Source organism: Bos grunniens, chromosome 11, assembly GCF_055505025.1.
Source record: "Bos grunniens cultivar Pamir isolate PY7600 chromosome 11, Bosgru_T2T1.0, whole genome shotgun sequence".
NCBI lineage: Eukaryota > Metazoa > Chordata > Mammalia > Artiodactyla > Bovidae > Bos > Bos grunniens.
The window spans coordinates 96,894,673-96,920,694 of record NC_141175.1 but is presented as its reverse complement, the minus strand read 5'-3'; the positions used below and the strand labels follow the sequence as shown (position 1 = coordinate 96,920,694).

Below are 26,022 nucleotides of genomic sequence, written 5' to 3'. Positions count from 1 at the left end.
TTTCTGTAAGTTTTAAAATTCTATCAAAATAAAAAGTTAAACAAATTAGTCCCTCAGGTAGAACATAAAGTATATTGAGCAGATGTTAAATGATATGAGTCCTTAGATGGTCAAAACAGCGCCATCATGGGCTCCAAAGCAGAGGTGGGAAGCTGGGCTTGAGACTGGCGTTTGGGAGGTGAGCAGAGACCCAGCCTAATGGTTCCCACCTCATTCTCGTCACTTGCCCGATTCTGGCCACAAAGGACCTTCATGCTTTTCTAATATGCTTTTCTGAGCTTTGCACATGCAGTTCTAATTCCCAGCCTCTGTGAGGTCTCTAGCTTCTTCTTCAAGCATCAGCTCGGTGTCACCTCTTTGACCTGGCTGGCAGACTGACCAGTGCTCCCTTCCTGAGGTTCCCACAGTAACTTATACATGCTTCTATTGGCACTTACCACACAACAAGGAGCTGCCTCCCCCAACTAGATGGTAGTTCCTTCAAGCCAAGAGCCAAATCTTAATAACTTCCGTGCCTCCTGCCTAGTCCCCCATACACACCCACAGGCCACGAGATACATCAGCCTCTCCCTGATGAAGACAGTCTTTCAGAACTAGGAACTAGGAACAAATACCTTTCCTCTAGAAATGCGGCTGAACACCCAGTTCTCCCCTCCTTCCTACTTTAAACCCTATACTCCTGTGGCTGCAAAGGCTACAGAATTTGAAGTGGTCAAATTTTACCATGTTTACCTATAAAAGACAGAAGAAGTATGTACAACCAAGAAGAAACATGAGAGATTAGCATGGATTTACAGAAACAGTGTCAGGAAGACTAATGCTGTATGAGCAGAGGCTTCTCCAAAATAGTCAAAACAACTAAAAGGATTTTTATAAGTTACTCTGGGTGTGTGAAGAAGAAGAACAAGTTAGAGTTAGGCCCACTCTCGTGCCTATGAATTCCCAGGGAAGGAAAATACTCTTTGGACTGAAAAGAAAAAGAAGACTAGATATAGATAAGAGTAAAGTGAAGCAAAGATAGGTGGGAGACTTTAAGAACCTCTAAATTTCAGTTTTCCCAGCCAAGGGAGCCCACTGGCACACTCTTGACACCTGCCAGTGATCCTAGAAGAAACTTGCCATCAGGAGAAGGTGCCAACAGGTGAGCCTTGCAAGTGTCATCCCCAACTTTCAGTACACTGGGTGAGATCAGTCCAGGTCAGAGTCCTGAGTGGGTAACTGAAGGGACCTCAAAGAGTCAGGTTCAAGGACAGCCATCAGCCCATCTACACCCATGTAATCAGTGCCTTATTTTACATGGTCACTGGACCAGGAGGTGAGGAGGTCACAGGTCACAAACGCAAGGGCTGCAGGTCAAATCTGCCACAGATCTATTTTGTTTGGTTTTTGTTTGGGGGAAAAAAAATCAAATTTCAGATATTCTTGAAGGCCCACACTCCTGTCTGGCAACTCTGTCTACAACTGAGCACAGACTACTTCTCCAGCTTACGACCAGCCGCATTATTCACATCGCCTCCTTTAAACCAAGGCCAGGAGTCAGGGATTATTTATTAACTGCTCAAATTAATTAGCACTTCATTCATTTGTGTTATTTGCCAGGGCCCTGGGTTTGTGAATCAGGCTGCAGACATCCAAGTTCCACAAGGTTGGCTGTGATCCCTCTTGAGGGCCAGCTTCAGGAAATGATGGGCTGGATGGGCTGGCTCACTAACAACTGAATAACCATACCCAGAGTACAAGTCGGGGATGGGGGGTGGTCTTCCGTGGTCTGCCACAGGGCTCTGTCCTCAGAACTGCCCTGGCCAACATATTAATTAATAATGATAGTGAAGGCACACTCATTAAATAGACAAGTGACAGGAATGGGCCAAACAGTCAACAGGCAGGAGAGAAAAAGATCTAACAGGTAAACAAGGTCCTGAAACACACCCGTGCAGGTCAAAGACGGCCGCAGTACAGGGCAGTGGCGCACGTGAAAACATCTTAGTAACCGGGAGGGGGAGAGGTCTACTGATTCCCTATACTCGATGTGATGTGATTTGGCAACTTCAAAAGGTCTTATCACTCAAGGTTTCTCCAAACTTCTTCACTATTGATACAACAGACAGTAAGAAACACCTTTTACACTGTGATCCATTAGGTTCTTGTATACATATGACAAGTTTACAAAACAGGATTTCCCCTTACTAGATACACAAATCCCTCCCTCCCTCTTCCGTGCAGGTTGATTTCACAGTCCACTAGCCTATCTGCAGGTGGATACACACATAGGACCTGCCTGGAACAGAACCCACAGCACAGACAGCAACAGCCCAGCTGTGCCTGCGCAGTGAGGGGGCACAGAGGAAGAGCAAGCAGCACAGCTCAACACCACTCGAGAAACAGGTCCCTTCTGGTTCTGAAGAAGATGAAACTCAAGAAGATCTTTAAACATCTGAGGGCCTACCATTTGGGAATAAACTTTAACTCGTTTTGAGTGGCCCTAAGAGGTGGAATCAGAAAACAGGGAAAGCTTGAGAAAGAAGACTTCGGCTCAATTTAGGAAAAAGTTTTAACACGGAGAGATACTTCAATAAAAAAATGCACTGAATCCTGTCCCCCAAACAAGCAGGGGGTACTGGAAAGGAAACCGAGCTGTTACTTGACGATTACTAGCAAGACACAGAGGACAATGTAGGAGGAGGATGGAGGTCCCTTCAAAGTCCCAGCTAGACATGCCCTAACCCTAAAGCCCTCCACACTTTCTCCCTTATTTCTCATTCCTCTCTGGGCTGTGGCAAGCACTGCTCTGAGGATGCTCCTTAAAGTTTGGCCTCCAGCTGCTTCCAGCCCCTGGAACATGCTACAGGCCCACTGAGAGCAGCCTCTCTCAAAAGGACCAAACTCCGTGTCCCTCCTCCAAAAGCTCTGTCCCCAACTCCTATTCTCCCAAGTGGTCCCGACCCAGACATCACCCACGTTCTTCCAATGTGCCAGCCACCAGGTCCACACAATTCTAAACACGAATGTCTCTCTACTCTATCTCCTCCTTCTCCCTTCCTCCCCTCCTAGCTGGGGTCTTGCGTGTGCACACTTTTTAATTGTCCAACTTGAGAGTAGCTCCCTAGTCCCCGCCGCTGCCCCCCATCTTTTCTCCACTCTGCAGTCTGCTATTGATCACACCCCTCCCTCAAGACTCTTCCTCACACCTCACCCTTGCTCAACCTTCAGAACTCAAGTGTGCCATCTGTACGCACCCAGTGCTGCGGGGGGGGGACAGACTTTATTCTCCAAAGATGGCCATCACAACCCCTCCACCCACACGCACCTCTCCCATGGAGAAGTGGGGTCTGTGTTCCCTCCCCTTGAACTGGGGTGAGTCTCTGACAGTGGTGGGAGCGCCACTGTCATGTTTTACAAATCTATCATAAAAGACAATACAGCTTCTTTCTGGTTCTCGGGGACACCCACGCTTGGCACCCGCTGCCGGGCTGTGAAATGCAGCCTGTCTGGAAAGGCCACATGCAGGTGTTCTGGACTTTTCTGGCTGAGGTTCCAGCCAAGAGTGGGCATCAACGTGCCAAGTCAGTGAGTGAAGGAGCCCTGCGAGAATTCCAGCCCTGTATCGAGTTACCTCCAGCTTTTGAGACCTCCCAGCTGAGGCCCCAACGTCAAAGAGCAGAGACCAGCTACCTACCCATGCTGTTTCCTTCCTGACTTCCAGGCCCAAGACTCCATGATCATAATGTTAATAAAACGATTCCTGCTGCATGCCACTTAATTCTGGGGTGGTTTCTTACCCTACAACGGACTGGACTACGTATTTCAGGAGCATCAAGAAGTTTATAAGCAAAAGGCAGGAGACAGACCCACAAACAAACAAATGCCCTCGTGCACTGGCGCCACGAGGACCATTTCTCCGGGACCTGGGGCACGGGAGCCACTTCTCTCTGGGAAGTAGACATGTCTATCAAGAAAGGTTTCCTCTTGAAGAGACCTTTGGGACGAGACTCAGAAGATGGGCAGGTGTTTTTGAGGAGGGGAAGGAGGGAGATGGAGGGACTCTCATGTGCAAAGGCACAGAGCCATGAGAAGGCCCGGCGGGCGAGCAGCTGGGCATATCCTGAGCGCGAGGCACAGGGAGGCATACATAGTGTGGCTCACATCACGGGCACACAGGAGCAGATTCACATTTCAGGAGGGGCACTCAGATGATCCCACAGAGCACTGACTGCAGACGGAGTCGAAGGCTGGTGACCCAAAGGCCAGTTAGGAGACATGCTGCTGTCCAGATCGGGGATGATGAGGGCCTGAACTAAGACAACAGCAGAGAGATGGGAACGAAGCGTGATTATGGAAGCAAGTGGTTAGAGGAAGGCTGAGACAAGGAACAGAATCAGCCCCTCGTGATAAAATCAGTCCTGCCCAACACAGGTCGGAGCCAGATCGTACACATGGCCACCTGGTGCAGATCTTTTTCTAAGAGACAGGGACCGATTACCCCATAAAAACTCCAAGGGGACACAGCTTCCACCATAGCTTCAGAATCTGACAGAGTACTCAGTATGTGTTCAAAATAGTCAGCTGCTTCTTCCTTCCTCCCAGGACCTGGCTGGTATAAGTCTCTTCAGCCTCGACTCTGAGACGGCCTGCGGGGTCTCCGGGCACTCTGGGACCCTCCCCTGTTAGGGCACCTGTCACAGTGCATGCACACAGAGGTCCGAAAAGCTGCCAAAGCCATCGGCTCCTGAACAGCCTGACCCGCCTCTCCATCTGCTTCCAAGGAGGGCCCCCCGAAGGTCTTGGTACTGCCCTTCTCAGAGCCACCTTCCAGGCACAGAACACAACCCTGCCCTCACGGGGACCCACATACCCAGACTAACCAGGTCTCTTCCCTGCTTTCACTAGAAAAACTCTGGCCCATCCCACTTGGTCTGGATAGGCCAGGGGTATGTGCTCCCCTCACCAGGCGGTGGGCAGCAGGGGGTTGTTACTGAAAGACAGGCAGAATAATGCCCTTCTCAGAGCCAAGAGACCTAACCCGTCACCTACTTCAGGAACGGCTGATGTGTATGTATTAGCATCGTCACCTGAAGTTGCCACTCTCACGTGCAGAGGACGCCAGGTCTTCCTCCAGGGCCCAGGAAACTCGCTCAGAATTCGGCCCTGTGCCCTGCTTACTCAGGACTCCCAAGGCCCAACAGCCCTCCTCCTCTAAAGCCTTCGCCTTGCTCCCTCCCAGAGCTGGCCCCTCAGACATCTGCAAGCATCCAACAACAGACTGACCCCCAACCCCACCACAGGGGCTCCAGAGCGCCCCAGATACCAGGCAAGGCTGCAGAAACATGCAACACCACCCCCAGACATCCCTTTTCATCCATGGCACAATGAAAGGTGTGGAAATGGCATCAGGTTTTCCAAGTCTTTCCCAACTCTCAGAATATCAACACATGAAAGCAGATCAGCAATCCTCCATTAAAGGGAAATGGAAGGAAGGCTGGAAGAAAAAAACTATTACTGTGAGAGACCAAAGTCCTCACTGGCTATCTTTCTCAGGGCTTCTGGGAAAGGAGACATTAGAAGAGCCAAGAGTCCTGGGGGCTGTCCTGTAGTCCAGCAGTTATACACCATGTTGGCAGAAACATGTCCAAGAAGGTGTTTTGAGCCAGGATGGATAAGCCTGTAGGCAGGTTCCACAAAGGCCAGCAAGTCCTAACCCCACACTTTCCCAGCTGCCTACACTACCAACTCAGCTCCTCTGCTCCTCCAGCAGCTATTCGACAGCTGCTTTCTAGCTGCATCCTTTTCCCCAGTCCTAGGGTTCAGCAGCCACCTCCATGTAAAACCAGTTCTTTCCTTCCCCCATATGGACGGCCCCACTCCCTCTAGTAGCACAGGGGTTGCATTCATGACATGTTCTGTCTAGAGTTGATCGGCTGGTCACCTCTCTAGAGAATTCTCCCCTCCTGGGATCTATTGATGACACAAATTTATAAGTAGGGAAAGAGACTTTCAGGGAAACCCTTTCAGAGGACGTACACATTTGCCTCTCTTTGTAGGAGTGAATGGTGTGTGTATGTGGGTACACTGGCTAACCCAGTCCCTTGACTGCATGCTCCACGTCCAAGTTCTCTATGTAGACAGCAAATCTCAGAGGGTTATACCTAACTTCCAGAAACTCACTGGACAGTGTAAAAATGAGTGTCCCTGTGTGTGATGCTGGGAGGTACCGTTTCTTGTGGTTACTATGTACATACCAATAATATAGTTTAAAGTCTAACTTTTTTCCTACTACGAAATGAACAGATACAGCAAATCTCTCAAAGGTTGGGGTGATGCTCAGGAAGAAGCTGAAACAAGGCCTGATCCCTTGAGGTCATCGTATCTGGCAGAAGCACAGGACCTTGATTATTCATGCCTCCTGATCGAATAGTAATTAATGTGGTTTGGGGGAAGAAAGGAAAACAAGAGGAGTGACTAGGAGAAGTCTCTACGTAATAATGATGGAATATTCTTATGACAGGCCAAGTATCATGCTCACCACTGCACACTCATTAACCTCCTCCAATCATCATAAACTCCTAGAAGGCAGAGGCTCACCGGCACAGATGAGGGCACGGTACCACACAGCAACCCAAAAGAGCACAGACATTTTTAAAAACTCCTAAACTCTTATATAGAAGAGGAAAAGGCAGAAGCAGTGACAGATTTTCTCTTCTCAGGCTCTAAAACCACTGCAGATGGTGACTGCAGCCATGAAACTAGAAAATGATTGCTTTTTGGAAGGAAAGCTATGACAAACCTACGGCTCACAAAGGTCCGTACAGTCAAAGCTATGATCTTTCCTGTAGTCACGTACGGATATGAGAGATGGACCATAAAGAAGGCAGAGTGCTGAAGAATTGATGCTTTCGAATTGTGGTGTTGGAGAAGACTCTTGAGAGTCTCTTAGACAGCAAGATCTAACCAGTTAATCCTAAAGGAAATCAACCCTGAATACTCATTAGAAGGACTGATGAAAAAGCTGAAGCTCCCATACTTTCTGGCCACCAGACGCGAAGAACTGACTCACTGGAAAAGACCCTGATTTTGGTAAAGATTGAGGGCAGAAAGAGAAGGGGGCAACAGAGGACGAGATGGTTGGATGGCATCACTGATTCAATGGACAAGAATTTGAGCAGACTCGGGAAATGGTGAGGGTCTGGGAGGGCTGGGGTGCTGCAGTTCATGGGGTCACAAAGAATGGGACACAATTTAGTGGCTGAATAACAACAACAACAACAAACTCAAGGGTTTCCCAGTTGGTTCCATGGTAAAGAATTTACCTGTAAATGCAGGAGACTCAGCTTTAATCCCTAGGTCAGGAAGATCCCCTGGAGGAGGAAATAGCAACCCACTCCAGTATTCTTGCCTGGAGAATCCCATGAAAAGAGGAGCCTGGTGGGCTAGTCCACGAGGTCGCAGAGTCGGACATGACTGAGTGACTCAGCCTGAGCACTAGCAAACTCACATTAAGGAAATGCAAACAAAATAAATAAAACAACAGAAGAAATTCTTAAATTATATGTTTTAAATTTTAAAATTACAAAGATTTTCCCTGAAGCATTAATAGTAAAAAGTTATAAATAACTTAAGTGACCCAACAATAAGGGAATGATTTTTAAATGTTTCTTTTTATGAAGAGAATGGGGAATGAACATAAGTAAAAAATATTCAACTTCAGTAGTAAACAGAAATATAAGACTGCTGTGAGAGTCAATTTTATAACCATGTTGAAGAATTTTTTTTTTTTTTAAATATACTTCGGCGTGGCTTCCTGACCGACTTGTTCCTCGGCGAGAGCGAACAGCGGTGAGTCAGGAGCAGGAGCGGGCGGCACACAAGTCCGCTGCAGCCGCGACCGCGTCTTCCTCAAAGAGGATGTTGAAGAATTTAAGAGCAAGAATGTTTAGTTAAAATCTTACCCCCACCGCTTACTAGTTGTGTGGTCTTGAATACATTAATTAACCTCTCTGTTTCTCATTTTTTAATCTGGGCTTCCCTGATAGCTCAGTTGGTAAAGAATTCACCTGCGATGCAGGAGACCCCAGTTTGATTCCTGGGTTGGGAATATCCCTGGAGAAGGGAAAAGCTACCCACTCCAGTATATTCTGGCCTGGAGAATTCCATGGACTGTACAGTCCACGGGGTCACAAAGAGTCAGACACGACTGAGCGACTTTCACTTCACTTCACTTCACTTCAATCTGTCTACCTGAGGTTAAAAGTTGACCTCCCTATGCCTGGATTAATAACAGTACCTAACTCCACAGGGTGGCCATGAGGATTAAACAAACTAACATACGAAGAACACTGACAACAGTACCAGGTACATAGTGAGGACCAGGAAAGGGTATTTTAATTTGATACCAAGTGCTGGTGAGGTTTAGCAGGAACTTTTTTCTTATGATCCACTGTTAGAGAGCAAAACAACTATTTTGGAAAGGTCGGTGGTACCATCTATTAATGTTAAATAAACAGGCACGTACCCTATGATTCTATACTCTACTCCTAGAGAAACACTGCACACGTGCCTCAGGAAATGTGTACGCAAACGTTCACAGCAGCATTACTCGTAATTATGGTAATCGTCTAAGGGCTCACCAACCACAGAATGGACAATGGAATATTACACAGCAGTGCAAATGAATGAGTCACAGGAACATGAATGAATCTCAGAGACTACACTGAGTAAGGTAAAAAAAAAAAAAAAAAAAGGCAAGCCTCGAAAGATTATATATAGTCTATCAACTCTAAAAAGCTTAAAGAAAAAAAGGATATGTCAATGTATTGTCTAAGAATACAAATATATGTAATCAAAACTATTTTAAAAAGCAAGGGGATGATAAACACGAAAGTCAAGGTAGTGGTTGCCTCTGGAGGTGAAGAGGGGGAGGGTCGGGAGAATACCAGATAGTCTCAGTGAGGTTAGCAACATCCCAGCTCTTAATGCAGGCAGGGAGTTTACATGTGTTTGTTATTATGCTTTATATGTTTAACATATACAAAACACTAAGGGTGTTTCAAATAAGACATCAGAAAAACTAACATATAATATTTAATCAGCAGATATGCCTACCTAAAGTGATAAAGAATAAAAACACATTATTAATAAAACCACTGGGAAATGTCTTCAATGAAAAAATGAAACTGAAGAATATACTTATAAATGGACACTTTCTGAGGGTTTTTATGACAGGGGAAGTGTTGACACTATTTGAAGTGGAAAAAAAATAGGATTGGAATTACTGCTTAATTTAAGAATCCAATTCTATTAACAATGCACATCTGTGCACACACAAAACAGCAAAGGGAAATCTGCAGAAATGCAAACAGTGCTCATCGCTGGGTAGTAGAGGATGGGTATATTCTCTGGTTCACAGGCTCCAGAATTTATTATAGGTGTTATATTTTTATTGAGGGGGAAAGCTTAAGAATAGAGTGGCTACAACACACCTGAAACTCTGCATAAACTATGCAGACCTCTCAACAAGCACTAGAGGGGAGTCAGGGAGAGGGATTCGTGGGTGCGTTTTCTTCTTGCTATTTCTGTTGCTACACACACACGCTCACACTCACACACACACAAGCGGCCCTCTGGGAGGCAGAATGGGTCTGGCTGAGGCAAGGTGCCAAGCCTGAGATTCCCCACCCATTAGAAATCCTCTGTAAGTCACCGTGCCCAGTACAGCCCTACCACGCTGACCCCGCAGCAGCTCGCTCCTCCCCCATGACAACGGCCGTGGCAGGGGCGGGATGGAGCCAGCTCTGCCGGTTCTCCAGACGGAAGCCCCTGCCTCAAGCGGCGGCCAGCCGAGGCCAGCGGGAGGAAATGGAGCCGACCACATCTGAGGCCTGGCGAAAGGAGCAACAGCTGCCTCAGAGGCCGCCAGCGCACGAGAACCAGGTCAGGACGCAGAGGCGGCTCCTCAGCCTGACAGCGAGAGAGGCCGCCTTCGCTGACACCACACACACACACAAACACACACACACACACACACACACCCCTCGCACACCCCGCACACAGCGCCACAGCCGCCGGGGCCATGGCCCAAGCCACGCAGTGCACGTCCCACAGCCAAAAAAGCCCCCACGAGTCCCCAGCCAGACTAGGCAAGCCACAGCTCCACCCACCCAGCTGCTCATATGCAGTTCTCACCACCCACCTCCTACCCCCAAAGTCTAAAAAGCGAAGGAAATGAGAAACTTTGCCAACATCACAGTCCATTGACAGAGAGCCAATCCTTAACTAATAGCCCCATGCACTCTCCCTAAAAGTGTCCCAAACCCCACAAAACCTAATGACAGTTCCAGTGTGTCAAAAGGTCCAGCACTGGAGGACAATGACGGTAAGAGAGCAGCTAATAATAGTTCTGAGGGCTAGGTGCTAACCTCTGGATTAAAAGAGCACTTTCCCTGGTGTCTGAGATGGTGAAGAATCCACCTGCAATGCGGGACACCCAGGTTCCATCCCTGGGTTGGGACGATCCTCTGGAAAAGGGAATGGCTACCCACTCCATTATTCTTGCCTGGAGAATTCCATGTACAGAGGAGCCTGGTGGGCTATAAGTCTATGGGGCTGCAAAGAGTCAGACACAACTAAGCAATAACAATTACTCAGTAACAGTTATTTCATGTTTAAACACAACCTTTTGAAGTCTTCCAACAACCCAACCCCCATTTTAGCAGATGAGCAATGGAGGCACGTGCTCCAAAGCCTCGAAATTGGTGAGTGGCAAAGCCCAAATCTAACATCAGGATGACAGTGGATGCCCATGGCCTCCTAAGCACCAGGGTTCTAGTCTTTCAGAGAATGCATGCCCACATTTGCAGAAGAGTCTAATAACTATGGATTTCAGCCTCCTACTTGAACCCCTGTTGAGTGAGTTTGCCCTCATCCTTTCCTTTCTCAAAGACTTGAGAGGATTTCCGTGTTTCGTTTTGTTTTTTAATTCAAAAAAGGAATTCTTAAGCCACCACTCAAAAACCTATAGGAAAAGTAACTTTTGGCAGAGGAGCCTGGTGGAGGCCAGTCGTAAGACAGACTTCACACAGTGGGTTAGGAAATGGAAAAGGGGGAAACTGACACTTAGAGAAGCCAGGAGGCAGGGAACCGGGGAGTAATCTGGGGTCCTGTACATGTTTATCTCAAAGTTCCGTCTTCAGTGTTGGAAAAAAGGGCAACAGAAACCTCAGCCCCTTGTTATCCATGTTCTCCTCCATGAGGTTAGGGGTGATGAGGAAGTCAGCAGGAGTCCTCCCACCGCTCTGTGGCAGACGCCCACCCCCATACCTCCCTCCCTAGATTTTTGTGTCATTCCTGGATTCCGGTCCTCCTTCACTCCCTCCTCAGAGGTGCTCCCTGCCCTCCTGGAAACCTCACCTATACCCAAGGCTGCACTGCTCAGCCTGCACCAATAACTTAAAGCATCCTTTCTCCTGGACTGTTCCTCAAGCTCCTGGCCTGCTCTCCAACCAGCGCATGTATCCACCTCGGTACAACTTAACTCCAGCACATTCAAAACCTAACTCAGCACCTGTTCCCCTTTTCCAGCAACTCTTCCTCTGAACATTCCTTTATTACAATTTGTGTAAAGAGTCACTATCTTGGGGATCCTGGCTCAAACCTTTGATGTCCAGTCACTTTTGATGTCCTCCTCTTGATGTTTCCATATGCAGTCAGACCGCAGTCCTGTCAACTGCTCCTCTTGACAGTATTCCAGATCTGCCTTCTTTCAATTCTCTCCTTACTTCTCTCTCACAGGGACAAATGCAGGAGGCTCCTTGACCCGACAACCCACCTCTGCTTTTGCCCCAGCACACTAGCTTCAGAATCATGTTCAATCCACTAAGCCTCAAACCCACATCCCCCAGCTCCCAGGCTAGTGTGCTCTCTAATTCACTACTTCAGTCTTCTCTCTTGACATAAATGACAGAAATAAATGAACAGGTAAGCAAATAGATAGATAAATGTATCGAGGGCAATAAAGAACTTTCCATCTTGCCATGCTGCTTCAAGGAACTTAGCTTTATAAATATGAACTTCAAAAAATATATTCTATGTATTAGTGAAAACTGCAAACTCAAGATAACAGTTTAGTAAATTATGATATAACTCAGTGGAATATTAGACAGTCATTAAAACCCATAAATTATGAACACCAGGGAAATATACTGGGTAAAGTGGGAAGTGAATATCACAGTGAATGAACTATGTAAAACCATGCATACAAATGATAAAAGAGGGAAAGTCAGAGTTTTTTAAGTGAAAATAGCTGTAGTAGCCCCAAAGAATTATGAAATTTCACCTGTGGATACTATCAACACATTTTAACAATCATACCTTTCATGTATCAATATACATAATTAAGTATTCATTCATCCATCCCTTCAACAAATATATACAGAGCATTTACTATCTGAGTGTCAGTTTTAGGCACTGGGCATACAGCAGTGACTGAGCAGTCCCAGCCTCACAGACAGACTTTATAGATGTTGGATCTGTCCTGGGTCCCATTCAAGGTAAGTTCCTTGAGAGCAGACATGTACCACTATCTCTAAAATGTGTGTGGCAGCATAAACCTGTTATGTACTCTGTGACTTTGAGTATGTGATGAAGGCATTAAGAACTGATACTAACTGTAAGTTTATCTCTGAGTGAAGCTGCCCTTTGTGTAATTACTGAGAATATCAAAGGCATGCATGCTAAGTCACTTCAGTCATCTCTGACTCTTTGTAAACCCATGGACCATAGCCCACCAGGCTCCTCTGTCCATGGGTTTCTCCCAGGAAAAATACTGGAGTGGGTAGCCATTCCCTTCATCCAGGGGATCTTCCTGACCTAGGGATTGAACCTGGTCTCCTACATTGCAGACAAATTCTTACTGTCTGAGCCAGCAGGGAAGCCCTTGGGATGATAGAAATGTTCTTAGATAGTGCTGGCAGTTGCACAACTCTGTGATTATACTAAAACCACTGGATTGTACACTTTAAATGGAGAAACTGTATGTTATATAAAGTACATCTCAATAAATTCAAATTTAATTTTAAAAAACCTTTAGAGAAAATCCTCATTTCTATCTCCATAAGAAGCTGGAGAAAGAAATGGCAACCCACTCCAATAATCTTGCCTGGGAAACCCCATGGACACAGGAGCCTGGCAGGCTATAGTCCATGCAGTCGCAAAAGAGTCAGACACGACTTAGTGACTAAACAACGACAAGTTTTTAAAAAAGCGGAACACTTGCTCCAGGAGGGGAGGGCTGACCAGCCCAAAGGTAGAAGGAAAGGATGGAGGAACAACAGGAATATCGTTTAAAAACTCTTCTTAGTAACTCCTTCACACAAGTGTTTATCACTCCTCCTATTTCCTCATTGGGTTACGCGTGAAAGTGATAATACAATGGCCCTTAGCTCGGGGAAAGTGGTGGTGATCAAGACGGGGAGACCATCTCCCACTCCACTGCCAAGTATTGAAGGGATGGACCCCTTAGGCGAGCAGGGTTGTAACTTCTGAGAGGAGATGCGAGCAAGAGTGTGTGGCCGTGAGTTCTGGGTTGAGGAAGAAAGACATGAACTCTGAAAGTGTGTACACCACAGTCCCCAAAACCAAGAATCATGGACGTAAATCCTGCTGACCAGTTGAACACAGTCACAGATAAGTCAGACGTGAAATGTAGGATGGTTCAAAAGGTCCCTATTACTTAAAGGGGGGAGGGGAGAAGTTTGCAAGAGATTCAGTAAAATTTTAACAAGTGAGACAAAGAGTATGTATTAAGCAATAAGCATGGCCTTAAAAAGCTAAACTTTGTTGAAAAAATGAATCATGTTTTTAATACCCATTATACCAGAGGGCGCTGCCACTGCAAGATAACCTTACGCTCAACTCTCTGTTCCACACAAATGACCACTCCAGAACCTCCACAGAAGGACCCGGGGCAGGTGGGCAGGTGGCCTGCTAGCTCTGCCCCAGCCTTGGGACATATCCGGGGCTCCCACTTCTGGCTGTCTGGGTACTACCACAACATTGCCAAGGGGGGTTAATCCCACATTCCCAGCTGACAGCCACACCCTGCCCAAGGCTGAGATGCTTGCTCTTCAACCCTCTTCTCAAAAGGGAGTGGCAGTGGCTGAACCAGTTTTTCTGTTTGTTTAAAATTAGAAGTATATTTTTATTTGGCTTCAGCTATCAGAATGTTTTAGTATGAATTACTCACTTTTTCCTACTTGACTCGGAGGCTGGAGAAATACACACACACATATATACACACATACATACACACACACACACACACACACACGTATAAATAACTTTCTATGGATTTGCTCCGTAACTATGGAAAAACCCCGAAAGAACTTTTTGATCAACCAGTACTTTCCAGGTATGTTCTAAGAGTTTACATTTTTCATCCTCACAACCCCTTATTTTACACAAGAGAAAACTGAAGCATAGGAGGTTAAGTAACTAACTTGCCCTGAGGTAATGCTGGCTGGACCAGTTTTAAAGTCTCTTTCACCACCTCCGGCAAAGATCCCTGGCCAACACCAAACCGCCTAGGGAAGGGGAGGCAGGGGTGCTATGGGCAGGCACTGCAGACAGAGGGGCAAAGGGAAGTGCAGAAGAAGGCCGGTCCCTGGAGGACTGGGCCCTGCCCCACCTCTCTGCCCGGGGACTTGGCAAATGAGAAAGGAGTTAAGAGCTCACCTGAGCTGGACGGTGCGTGTGACCAGGAGAGTCCGTGAATAGAGGGACCAGACTCCCAGCCCCCAGCTCTTCTAAGACGGCTTGGCTGTTAAGTCTTGGACAAATCATTTTATCTATCTGGGCCTCAAATTTCTCACTTGCTTTAAAAAAATGTCAGGAAAAACTGAGAATCTGTTCCAGATACAAAGAGACTAAAAAAAACCTGACCAATGAATATGCATGATCTGGGCTATCTTCCCCCTGCAAGATAAATGGTGACAATTGGCAAAATTCGAATAAGGTCGGACAGATGAGTGTTACTAGTGTTCACAAGGTCTGTAGATTAAGTCTGTATTGGTGTTGTGTCTGTTAATTTCCTGATTTTGATCATTGCACTGTGGTTATTTATGTGGTTTTAGAAAATCCACATTCAGTATTTAGAAGAAAGGGGTGTCACATTTGCTACTTACTTTCAAAAACTTATAAAGAGACAGAAAAGGAATATGGCAAATGTAGCAAAATGTTAACATTTGGGCATCTGAGTGAAGAGAATTCTTTGTACTATTCTTGCAACTTTACTGAAATTGCGCCAAAATCAAAATATTTTTTAAAAGAGTTATGTTACTAGAAGATCTCTAAGACTCTTCCAATTTCTGTGAAAAGGTAACATTATCCACGTTTTACAGACAAGGAACAGGAAACGGTAGGTATGGCTCCTTGGTAGCAGAAGAAGGGCTTTAGAACTCAGGGTGTCTGACTCAAGTCCTTGCTCCCCACCAGCGCCCAAGCTCTCCCAGCCGCTGAAGGACAGTGAGCCCCAGACATCACCCTGGGCACTGGATGAGAACTGCAGGCAGAAGTCCAGTAAAGAAGAGGATACTTGGGCAGTTTCGGGCTGGCTGTCAGGAGATTGAGAGAGTCTCAGAATGTAGACCACTGCCCTCCCCACCATCTAGACCCTCTCCTTCCCCACATACAAAGCACACCCCAAGGGCTAGCCTGAAGCTTTAGCAACACGTACAACCCACACAAGCACCAAGAGAGCACACAGGGCCCCCCCTCCCCCGCCCCGGCCCAGCACAGAATCACAGCCCCCTGCTTCCCAAACTAGAGAAAGCCGCTGCGCCTCAATGAAGACCCAGAACAAAAACAGAGCGGCTAGAGTTTGTTTTTTTTTTTTAAGGTGAATTATACCAACGAAAACAATAATTATTAACAGAAAAAAATGTATGCTTCTATAATACCTTTGTTAAGTCAGAAGGAAAACAAAGATTTCAATCCAAGAAGCTAGAAAATAAACACTAAATAAAAGGCAGGAAAGAGAAACTGGTAAAGATAATGACAAAAACAGTTGATTAGCAAAAGAAAAGTAGTGGTATCTATAAATGAATCTAAGAGATGGTAAACCAAAAGGCCAATAAAATAAGCAAACTTCTGGCAAGCTTGATCATTTTTAACAGAAAACATAAAAATTTACATTAGAAATGTAAAAAGAATATAACCAAAGTCAGTGATTAAGAACTGCTTTACTAAAAACTTAGAAAACATGGACGAAAGGATGATTTTCAAGAAGTGGAAATATTGAAAACACTAATCATGAAACAGGCTTCCCTGGTGGTTCAGTCAGTAAAGAATCTGTCTGCAGTGCGGGAGACCTGGGTTTGATCCCTGGGTTGGGAAGATCCTCTAGAAGAGGGCACGGCAACCCACTCCAGTATTCTTGCCTGGAGAATCCCCATGGACAGAAGAGCCTGGCGTGCTACAGTCCATGGGGTCGCAAAGAGCTGGACACGACTGAGCAGCACAGCACAGCAATCACAAAACAAGTAGAAATCTGTCAGAGAGTTACCCTTGAAAAAAGGCACCAGGCCCACTGGTTGTTTATTACATTATTTTTCTAGGTCATAAAAAATGATCATCTTTCTTATTCGTTAATTATCCCAGATCCCTGTGAGGTAAGCACTACCTCTCTATTTTTAAAGACAAGAAATCCAAGGGCTCAGAAGGGCCAAGGCACTGTCTCTAAGTAACCCAGCCAGACATGCTCACAGCCTGACATCTCCAGGAGAAGGCCCAGAAAACCCAGTGTCTTAAAATGTTCCTTAAGTACCTCTGTGATAAGCCAGGCTTGGAAACTTCTGGCCCTAGCTTCTGACCACACTTGAAGTGTGGTCCAGGGAATTCCCTGGTGGTCCAGTGGTTAGGATGGTGTGCTTTCGCTGCCGAGGGTTCAGGTTCAATCCCTGGTCAGGAACTAAGATTCTGTAAAACTCAAAGCAGGGCCAAAATAAAGCATGATCCAGTAGCATCTCCAGAGAGCTTGTTAGAAATGCAGACTCTCAGGCATCACACCAGACCTGCTGAGTTAGAGAACGTATTGTACAGAAACGTCCAGGTGATCTGAATGGACATGAAAAAATGAGAAGCACAGGAATGGTCTCTATCAGTCTGATCTTAAATTTCTCTTAAAATATGCAAAAGCAGTGCTTGTCCTCTTAGGAAAAAAACAAAACAAAACAAAAAACCAACTGTTAAACTACTAGAACTAGATTTAGTTATATAAACATGTAAAAAAAAAAAAAGGTATGGCAAAGTAAAATAAAAACATTAAAAAATTAAGACAACTAGTATTTGCCAAGGTACAATGAAGCATTAATACCATTAACATATAAAGTTCTCTTATGAGTTCATAAGAAAAATCACACACAAGAATAATAGGCAAAGCAAATCAAAATATATTCACAAAGAAGTGCAGATCACACCTAAATACAGCAATAAAAATTTTGCTAATCAAAGTATTTTATACCAGTTAAAAATAGATTATAGTAAACATACTATTTTTATAATCCGGGTAAAAATCACTAAAGACATTTAAATTTTTTAAAATATGACTTATAAAGACTGTAAAATTTTAAAAGCTATAACAACATTAACAGGAGGAGTTCTGAGTGGTAAAATTACAGATGTTTTCGGTATTTGCATACCTGAACTTTCTGATTTTTCTATAGTGAATTAGCACTCTTTATAATCAACAACAAAATAGTTAACTACTCCCTAGAGTTTGATCTTGTCTGAAATTTAATAGCTTTTACACTTAAGTCTTTCTTGGTTTTTCACAAGTGTTTGCATAACACTTGGCCTTTTCACAAACCATCACAGCATTTAAAGGCATGTCTTTTCAGTCCTCATCAAGCATTGGGAGCCCCAAATAAACAGAGCCCCTTTTACATTACTCCGAAGACCAGCAGTTTCTCAAACTCCTGTGGGTAGAGGAATTGCCTGCAGGAAGCTGGCCTCTGATGCAGATTCCCAGGTCCCACCCACAGAGAGCAACCCTGTGTGTCTATGGAGGGGATTCACACACAGTTGCCTTCAAACTACTCTTTGAGTATCACCCTCCAATAACCTCATGGGAGTGAGGGTGAGTGTAGAAAATGGGAAGTCCTAGCTAGTTCAGAACCTGGGTGAAATGAGGGTCTTAACTGGTTGGCAGAGAACAATTTCTTTCCACCCACCAGGCGCACACCCAGCTCCACCCGTCGGCGGTCTGTGCCTCTACTTCTGGAAGAGGGCGACAAGTAGATGGGGGCAGGGCTAGGAAAAGGCTTTCTCCAACAGGTGAGCTGAAGCCCTAAGCAGCCCCACTTTGCAGCTGAACTGCCAGAATGCACTCTGCTCTGGGAGAAGGCACTTGGAACAACTCCACGGGTTCACAGAGGCCCATCTGTCAGAGAGTTCCTGCTCAGGACCCAGAGAGGGCAGCTCCTTCAGAGCTGGCAGAAATGCAGCCGTGGCTGCCATAAGAAGCCTGAGGACTCAGCATGGCCCAGGTAGGGCCCATGGCAGCCTCCTCCTGCCTGGGAGGGCACTGGGAGTAGGAGTAAGACTCGACTGGGGCAGGCGTATAGAGCAGTGCTCCTGACTTCTTCTCAACCTCATGGGTGTACCCTGGGGTCCACTGTTTCTGGGGGATTTAAATGAACTAGCAGAAAGAAGAGCCAGAGAAAGGGTTTTTATCTCCTCTGCCACCTGAGCATCGAAGGGGAGGGTGAGCACAGACCACAGGCTGAATGAGAACCATTCACTGCTGCAGTCAATGCAACTCCGTGACACACTGAACCAGATGCATGCCAGCACAGAGTGGTTGGGAAGCGGCTCAGAGCCCACCTCTAATTGCTATTTCTTTTACATGCATGAGCCAAGTTGATTCCCTCTCCCACTTTCTTTTTTCTGCTAAGAGGGAGAAATCTCAACTTCTGCTTAAAAGCAGCAGGGACTCTCTGTCTTTAGGTCTGTAGCACCCATACCCCAGGGATGGCGGGGTCCCTCATTCATGGGCCCTGGTGGGTCCAGCCTTCCCAGGCAGCGATCAGGGACCTGTGGTTATGGGAAGACTGGCAGGCGAGCGAGGCAGAGTGGCTTGCACTGGACAGCTCCACCAAGAAAAGGTGACTTTCATTTGCCAATCATAAGTAAAGCTTAAAATGAAAACATGATAAGGAGTAGCAGCACAATGATAGGAATAAACTTCATCTAGAAATCCTGCGGGTGGACGGGGAGGAGAGTGTCATAGACTCTGGAGAAACAGAAGACAGACACCACATTTGAGAAAGGAGACCAGCCACACAGATGCAGAGCCAGTATCACCAGTGAGTGGTCTTACAAGCTCTGTGTTCAGCCTTGATGAATCCTCACCCCCAGTGAGCAGTTAAGTTTGTTCTATGCTGTCTTCAGGTATCTGGGAACCATGAAGGCAGCTCTCCCTATTATTTAGTGCTAATGAGGATTAATGAGCAGTGGGCTGTCAGTCAACGGTTAATTATGAGGTGTGGGTTCAGAGGGTTCCTCCCTGATATCAGCTTGTGGGAAAATGGCCCATGACCTTCTTTTTATGTGGGGACGGAGCAGGTACCCCATGTCTTGCTATCCACCTCACAGCTTCCAGGCCGGCTTTAGATTCTGCTCCTCATGTTGGCCTAGGTTGTCACACTTTGAGGAGGTGAAGCTCATTGTCTCTGTCATCAATTTGATCTCACACCATTTACTAAAAGGATTTACTGCATGCCAGGCTCTGCGCCAGGTACTGGGGAACAGAATTGAGTGAGATGAGCACCTCATCACTAGCCACTCATACCAGGCACTAAAGCATCGCTGCACTGGTACAGCCAGTGCACACAGCAGGTGAGGAAATGAGGGGATGTCTGGCCATCACAGAGCAGCTGACAACAACCAGAGCATTTCCAATATACCTGTGGTAACAGGCTAGAAAGTGTAATGGCAACAACAGCAGAAGCTACAGTATCCAAAGCAGCAGCTTAATAAGAAACAGGTAAGACCTATCTGAAGAAAATGTTAAAAAAACTTTGACGGACATACAAAAAGACTACAATAGATAGATACACTTTCTATTTCCTGGATGGGAAGGCTCAATATAAAGCTGTCCGTTCTCCCCCATATCATCTATAAATTTCATGCTTTCCCAAATGAAAAATCCCAACATTTTCCACGGAGCTTGACAAATTGTTCATAAGCCTATTTGGAAAAGGAAATTATTTGGCAAAAGAAAAGCCAAAGAAACATTTGGAAAAAAAATGAATTTCTGTTTTTGTTTAAACCAAATCGTTGTATAAAAACTGCAATAATTAAAACAATGAAATATAGACACAGAATCGGAAGAGAGGCCCTAAAATGTTTGCCCATGAATATACGGGTATTTATAAAGTGCTTATGGTAGAATTACAAATCATTTGGAAAACTATAAATATTTAATAAACAGATTGGAGATAACAGACTTTCTATTGGGGAAAATTCAATCTCTATCTTATACCATATACAAAAATAAATCTCAGCTTAAAGAGATCTAAATATGTAAAACAAAACTATACAAACTTGGATGCCAAAATACTGATGAATTCCGACTGTACAAAAATCAAATTCCATTTGACAGACACAATGAAAGAAACCTGAGAGGCCAAACAGTTTTTCAAAATATAAGAGGCTAATACTGATGGATCAGTACAAAGACAGTCTAGGGACTCCCCTGGTGGTCCAGTGGCTAGGACTCTGAGCTCCCAACAGGGAATTAGATCCCACATGCCACAACCAAGACCCAGCACAGCCATGTAAATACATAAATAAAAATGAGTGAGTTAATTAAAAAAAAATTCTAAAGTAAAAGTGGGTACTGTATGTAACAGGTAATTCACAGAATAAATACAAAGTGGTTAACACTTAAAACATTCTCGGGAATTCCCTGGCAGTCCAATGGTTAGGTCTCAGTACTTTTCATTGCAGTGGCCTGGGTTCAAATCCCAGTCAGGGAACTAAGATCCCATAAGCCATACATTGCAACCTAAATAAATAAATAAATAGAACATTCTCACGTTCACTAATAAACTAATATGTTAGATCCTTTTCTCACTTACCAATTTGCTAAAAATTAAAAACTGATCATTTTTCATTCAGTGTTAGCAGGAGAGTATATCTGATACATATTATCAAATTACCTGTTGGAGGGTAATTTGGTGATGTCAGTTAAAACTTCATTTATATGATACTGTCCTAAACAAATACTTGAACAAATAACCCCAAAATATATGTACAAATATGTAAACTACTAACATCATTTATAATCGCAAGAAACGGAACTACACACGTCCACCAAAAGAAAACAATTCATTACAATAAACCCATAAAATCAAAGATCCCACAGCCATTTAAAAGGTTAAGATGAGGGTACTAACATGGAAAGATGGCCTCCGCATTTTATGAGCATATAAAAAATGACCCCATATGTATAACTGATCCACTTTGCTGTTCATCAGAAATTAACATCACATTTTAAATCAACTATACTCTAACAAAAATTTTAAAACAAAACATAATGTTTATTATAAACATTATTTAAAACGTTGTCTTAAACATTTGATTTTAAAATCATTTTTCACTTAAAAAAGAAAACATTACCCCCAAAACAGGCATGGTACAAACACATTATTGCAGGAAAGGCAATAAGTTCATGTGCTCATTTTGGAGTCATGTACTCATTTTCAATGGCAAATAGAGATTATACTGAGATGGAAAAGATGTAGGGATGTTCAGTTTCTGATTTATATACTTTGACATTATTTTATTTCTTTAAATGGGCATGTATTATTTTTAAAGTACAAAAATTTCTTTTCCATTTGGAAAAAAAGCAAAAAGTAGTAATATTGCCACTGGTTTCTGGGTTGAATTTGAAGTTCATCCCTTCTCTGTCCCCTGCCCAAAGCCTCCCCCTGGCCTTGACTGTTCTCTAGAGAGTCAAGATAAAGGGTGAGAAACGCTATGGACCAAGGTACTGCACTGTCTCCCCTTAGCGTAAGCCCCGGGCCCAGTCCGTCTCTGCTGGCTTGAACAAGTTTAGGCTGGGTACAGAGGCCTTCGCCTCACACCCTGCTGGTCTCAGAGAGCGGAGAATCTACTGTCCCAGCGGGCACCACTGTTGTAAGCACCCTGAGTTCTAAGGGGGCACACAGAAATGGATTTTCAGTGGACCACTGCAAGAGACAGATGCCCACCCTGTTTCTCCTAGCTCTGTGGATGCTTCACTTGTCTTCCACTGTCCTCGCCATCCAAGGACGTTTTTCACAGCCTCGGGGACACCAGCTGGGCCATAGTTTCTAAAGGTGCATGACGGATGCAAGAGCAAGGCTTGAAGATGCAGCCTAAGCCAGCTCAGCTAGGCCATAAGCTCTGGGTCAAACATTTCTCTCTTGCTCCTCTCAGCTTCTAACTTTATTTTCTCTGGTACTAATGTGTGAGGTTTTTCTAAATACTATTGAAAGTTCCATTTGGGTTTAGGATATGCTCTGGCCCTAGCAATCCAAACTGATACCGCTTATTAGGTTTAAAAACAAAGTTTTCCACAGGTTCTGTCTAACAAGCTGATAAACTATTACTAGTTCCCTTTCCAGGGGTTTGGAGACAGGTAAGCAAACGCTCCATTGTCTGGTCTTGCCATTTTCCACATACAGGGATTCTTTGCTAGGCCCATGTTAGGAGGAAGGTAGTCAGGCTACATTGGGACTTGCTATTTTCCCACAAGGGTAAGCCATCAGCACTTCCCCAAGAACGCCAGCAGACATAAAACAGCAAAACCTGGAGAATGAGGCCACAGTGCAACTTAGGAAAAACATCATATTTTTAAATGTGTTTGTGATCAAAGAAGAAAAAAGTAGAAAAAGACAGAAAAAATAGTGTCTTAAGGCTCCAACTGAGAATCTAGAAAAAGCATATTACCAGATAAACCTAAGAAAAAGACAATTAATAAAGACTAAAGTAGAAATTAACACTTCAGAAAGCAGAAGGCGCAACTGACAGATCTACCTTCTTTTATACAGAAAACTGGCAAAACTGAGAAGGAGAAGAGAAAAGATGAATATGCAACATCAGAAATTAAGAAAATGAAAAAAGTCACAGCTACTGAGGAAACTGAAAAGCAGTCCCTCTATACGCATCTTAGGAATAAACCTGAAAAATAGATCTCACGGAAAGACAAAGTAAATGCACCAACGGCCACAGAGGGAAAGAACTCTGGACACTGCAAAGACCCAGCCTTCAAAAAGGCACCAGGCTCAGGCAGTTTCAGATTTTTTTTCCCAAAAAATGACTGTTTCAACTGTTTCAGAGCATAAAGAAAGAATAAAAGTTTCACACTGCATTATATGAAGTTATCATTACTCTAATACCAATATCTGACAATGAAAACACAAAATGAAAATTATAGGTCGATCTCATTCACAAATATAGATCCCAAACTCCCACATTAATAAATCAAAACAGCATGTTTAAAAAAATTCCCCATTTCCAATTATGGTCTATTCAAGGAATCAAAGACAGCTCAGTATTAAGAACTGTATTAACATAATTCACTTTATCAGTAGGTGAAGGAGAAATATCTTTTATCTTCAAACCATGTTGAAAATATACCCCTGGGGCCAGAGGGGAATACCCCTGACCTTGATTCCAGTTCCACCCCATTATGAAGCACTGGCCCTTAGTCATACTACTGTTCCAAACTTCAGTTTTCTTATCTGACAGGTGGAGCTACCACCTGCCTGGGAGCTGTAATGAGAACTACGAGAGAGAGAGAACTATGAAAACTTCACCCCATGACACACACACACAGTAACTGCTCAACAGGTGAACCGCAGTACGTTATCATGTAGGGGAAACAGGTTATAACACAGCATGACTCTCTTTGTGAACGACACAGAACAGGCGTCTAGAGTGCATACAGTCAAGGGTAGAGGGATACTCCAGTTAAAAGTGATTAACCAGGTTGTGAATTATGGACAAATTCCTTCCCTTCTATTTATTTCTATTTTCTAATGTTTCCAAAGAACATGTAGCATCTCTATAATCAAAAAAGCGAATAAAAGCCCCAAAATGTTATAGACTATTGGATTTAGCCAAGATTGAGGACTGGCAAGCCTAAAGGCCAAGGTGGAAAAGGAACTAAAAGGGAGACAGAGTAAAGAGGAACATCAGGGAGGAGCTTGCAGGACTCCTCTGCCCTGCACCCTATCGCCACAAAACCCGCTCCCTTCCAGGAACGCCCACACAGGCGTGGAAAGGTGCTCCTGGCAGAGGACAAGCTGAAGCCTGTCCAAAGCCGGTACACACTCTCGTACGAAGCACAGCCTCACCTGCTTTGCCCAAATACCACAGAAATACTGAACAATGGCAGTGAGGTGAGGGTACTCGTTTCTCGGTTCAGGCGCTGGTCACACAGCTGTACTTACTTTGTAAAAACTCACCAGCTGTACACAGTATGTGCTCTCGAGTATGCTATACTTCAATAAAAAGTTTTTTCAAATTTAAAGCTGAGAGGAGAACACTTAGTTTCTGTCATCAGCTACAGAACTACCTTCTAAAGTTCTGGCTTTAATATGAACTTATGGGTCAGTTTCATGGAAAGGAACATTCCACCCAGTATTCTGTCTGACACGTCTCACTGTCTTAATAGAGTCTGCAAATAGTCTCACTAAAATTATCAATCAGATCAGATCAGATCAGATCAGTCGCTCAGGGCAACCCAAGGATATAGGAGACACAGGGCAAGCCAAATCAAATGAGGGCCGCAGCTCTCAAGCCTGGGCACACATTTAAGTCACCTGGAGAGCTCTGAAAAATGCTGGTGCCTGGGCTCCACCCCAGACCAGTTACTTCAGATTCTCAGGGGCTGAGGCCTAGACACCATTAATTTCTTTTTTAAACGCTCCAAAGAGATTCTAATATGCAATAAACAAGCTGGACCAGAAGGCCCAGCCACTGAGGCAAGTTGAAGCCTGGCCCCTGCCCATCCTGGTGGAGGCTGTGGGAGGGGGAGCAAGTATACAGGGCTGAAGTGCCCTGACCCACCCAGGTCTTTTTCCATATCCAGCTTCCCTAGACCTCAGCAGAGCTCCAGTGAGGAGGGATGCCCCTCTACATGAAGGAAGCAGCCTCTGGAAAGTAAGAGGGAGGGGCTTCCCAGGGATTGGACACAGAATCCTGGGCTCTGGCTCCCAGCTGGGTGTTCAGACTGTTCGGGACCACTTGTCAATACTGTCCCAAGACATACACCGCTCCAACCACACAACCCCAGAACTAAGCCCTAACTACTACCCAGGGTCCAAATGACACCACTGGGAACCCACAGCTGGAAAACAGGAAACCGAGGAGAAATAACAGCAGGGAAAAGGGCCACAGGGCAGAGGTCAGGGCACAGCCCAGTCATCAGGTAGGACCCGGCTCAGCGACAAGCAGTAGGTAGTAAAAGAGGATGCTGTGAGACACACGTGCTAAGGGGCTCAATCACGCACCTCCAGGGCCCCGCTCCCACCCGTCCTGCATCCACTCCACCTAATTATGTGACAGGAACCTACAGGTGGGGCTCCAACAGATGGCTCTCTTGGCCTGGCAGTCCAAGAGCATTTTTACAAGCTCCTAGATAATTTCAACACAAGGAGGCCTTTGCCCATATTCTGAAAAGCAGTGTTCTCGGAGGCCCTCTGTTAGTCTCCAGGGCTAAGCTCAAAGGACGAGGGTGAGAGTGAGGATGGGCTGAGACCATGAAGAGCATGTTAGGATGGAGAGCACAGAGGGGTAAAAGCAAGGCATGGGCAGTGCCAGCAAACAGGGTGGGGATCTCTCAGGCACAGCCTCCAGCACACCACTGAAAATCCGTTTCTGTATTCCCCCACTGGAGTTCAGGTGCACAGCAACAATGATCCCAACTGGGAAGGCATAGTCTCCCCTCTCTGGGTCCAGCAGGGCCTGGACAGTCAGGCAGCGTCC

General features: G+C 45.1%; 1 protein-coding gene and 1 long non-coding RNA gene across 9 annotated transcripts in view; one reads left to right on the top strand and one right to left on the bottom strand.

Moving 5' to 3' along the window:
- Positions 1–26,022, bottom strand: part of TET3 (tet methylcytosine dioxygenase 3) — a 111,997-nt gene that overhangs the window by 59,596 nt on the left and 26,379 nt on the right. The window contains exon 1 of one of the 8 annotated variants that reach the window (XM_086327659.1): positions 16,811–17,095. The exons of the other annotated variants lie outside the window; for them this stretch is intronic. The gene's annotated coding sequence lies outside the window, so the exon portion shown is untranslated. Of the gene's footprint in view, positions 1–16,810; positions 17,096–26,022 lie in introns of those variants that run through there. 8 annotated transcript variants of the gene reach the window in all.
- On the top strand, positions 9,591–23,401 carry LOC147363609 (uncharacterized). The gene is made up of 2 exons (XR_015137312.1): positions 9,591–9,924; positions 23,082–23,401. It is a non-coding gene; the product is annotated as an uncharacterized LOC147363609 (long non-coding RNA).